This window comes from Sinocyclocheilus anshuiensis, unplaced genomic scaffold (assembly GCF_001515605.1).
Source record: "Sinocyclocheilus anshuiensis isolate Anshui unplaced genomic scaffold, SAMN03320099.WGS_v1.1 scaffold4328, whole genome shotgun sequence".
Lineage (NCBI taxonomy): Eukaryota > Metazoa > Chordata > Actinopteri > Cypriniformes > Cyprinidae > Sinocyclocheilus > Sinocyclocheilus anshuiensis.
In genome coordinates this window covers 6,749-9,054 of record NW_015550039.1, presented here as the reverse complement: position 1 = coordinate 9,054, position 2,306 = coordinate 6,749, and positions in this window count along the sequence as shown.

Below are 2,306 nucleotides of genomic sequence, written 5' to 3'. Positions count from 1 at the left end.
CTTATGACGCTCCCTGATGCACATCTAACATTGGATTGTACTATTTTTGCATTCAGATGCAAATGTTTATTGTAAATTCGACTAATTTTCATTCTTTACTCACAATCTCCTCTTTACAGGCAGGCACAGCACTCATGTTCGTGTTTGTGTGTCACTCATAGCACATGCCTATATCGTGCACTATATCGAACATTTTTTTATATCGTTATCAAAGAAGGTGTACCGTCGATAAATATCAATACCGTTTTATCGCCCAGGCCTAGTCTGACTCACAAACAAATGACTCCTACAAACCAGTTCTTCAAATGAATCAAATCTCGACTTCTAAAGTTTGAATCAATCATACGACTCACTCGATGTCTGAGAGGTTCTTGACTTATCAATCCTACTAAAACAACCACTCAAGTAGTGTTGTCAAAAGACCCGGTATTGGTACCGAAATTGGTACCGAGAACCGTGGATTTTCACTGGTATTGGTACCGAATACTGAAATTTTGGTAACGTGACAACACTACACTCAAGGAATCAAAACTTTTATTGTATGGACATTTATGCAGTTTTCTCAGCGAATTAACCTTTGCAGGTGTTCATGTGGCATTAAATGTCTTCATCAGGACTAGTTACGACAAAGAGAAACACTGTAAAGCATCGCATTCCATGGAACAGATATTTTAGGGAACTAAAACAATGGCGCTTTTCATCAGCTGTATATCCTGGAGGCCACAATATGAATTTTATGACTGACCTGTCATAAAGGCACTTCCTTATAAACTTACTATGCAATGCCATTGAACGGCAATTAAAAGCAGGGTGCAGCAGAATGAGCCGCTCACACTCATCAATGACAAATATGAGAAATAAAATACATATATATATAAAAAAACTATTAAAAATAAAGCTTCTTTAGTGGTTCTGTGCAGCAACCTCTCATTCTTAATAAGAAGGTTTCTTATTGAACCATTTTTGCATCCGGTTCTTTAAAATCATAAAGATGCTTTTCTAAAATAAAAGAGAATACTGCAATGTTCTCAAATGACATTTTACATGTAAATTCCTAAACTCTCAGTAATTTAGCCGTTCAAAGCAGTTAATATAACTAATAATGATATTACACCTCAAAAGAAACCATTCAGGGAAATATTTTCCACTGTATTTGTAAGTAATTGATTCCTCTACAGCTTTTAAAGAGCTTATAAACTGCTCTCAGACATTCAGTCTGACCCATTAAACACGTACAGTCAGATAACCCAGACACACACACGTCTGGCCTGTAAACCGTCTCGCCTGAATTTACTTCTTATTCCGCTCTGGAAATGCAACGTCAAGAAATGAGAGACATTTACTGTATTTAACCTTTCATTTACGAAATTGTTAAAACAATAAAAATTCAATTTAATTACTACAATTTAAGTTTCAACAATTTCATAAATGGTTCCATTTCTAACTAGAACTCTCAGAGTCTTAAAAATGCTTATGAGTGTAAAATTTCAATTCAAATTTCATAAATTGTTTCACACTCTTAAGCATTTAGATTTGACCACTTCATAATTTCCGAAACTGTTGAAACAATGAAACAATTTATGAAATTTGTCACACATAACCATTTTGTAAAAAAACAGGGCCCTCATTTATCAACAGTGCGTACGCACAGATGTGTGCGTAATGAGTGCGTAAGAACAGTTTCACGCAAAGTGTGGGATCTACCAACTTGTGCTTAAACGTAGGAATGTGTGTAAATATAAGCACAACTCTGAGCATGCTTATGATAAGAAGCTAGTGGTAGAATGATACTACAAAAAGAAAGAGCTGCCGCATGTGTCCTGTGTCCTTTAATTGCAATTAATAAATTCATAGTTCAAGCTAGACATTTGCATAATTGGTGTAAAAAGCAATAAAAGACACACTGCAAAAAAAGACAGTTCTAGTCAAAATATTAAACAATTCTTAAATCAAGATGCATTTACTAGATAAGCAACAAGACAAAAGATATTTAGTCTAGTTTCCTGGTGGAAAAAATCTAAATTAAGTGAATTTTGTTTAAAAAATGAAAATGAAAAAAAATAATTAAAACTGTACTTTAGATGACAAAGTATTTTTCACAAAATAAATAAATATTTAATAAAAATATAATTAAAAATGAAGTAAACACTGTACAGGGCACTGTTTGTGTGCATTGGGAAACATATTTTTCAAATAAAGCCAGGGAACACTCATTTTACATACAGCACACAGTGAAAATGACATGAATATAGCAGTGGGCAAATGCATAAAGCGCAGCATAATTTGAAATCACGCGTATAAAGTTT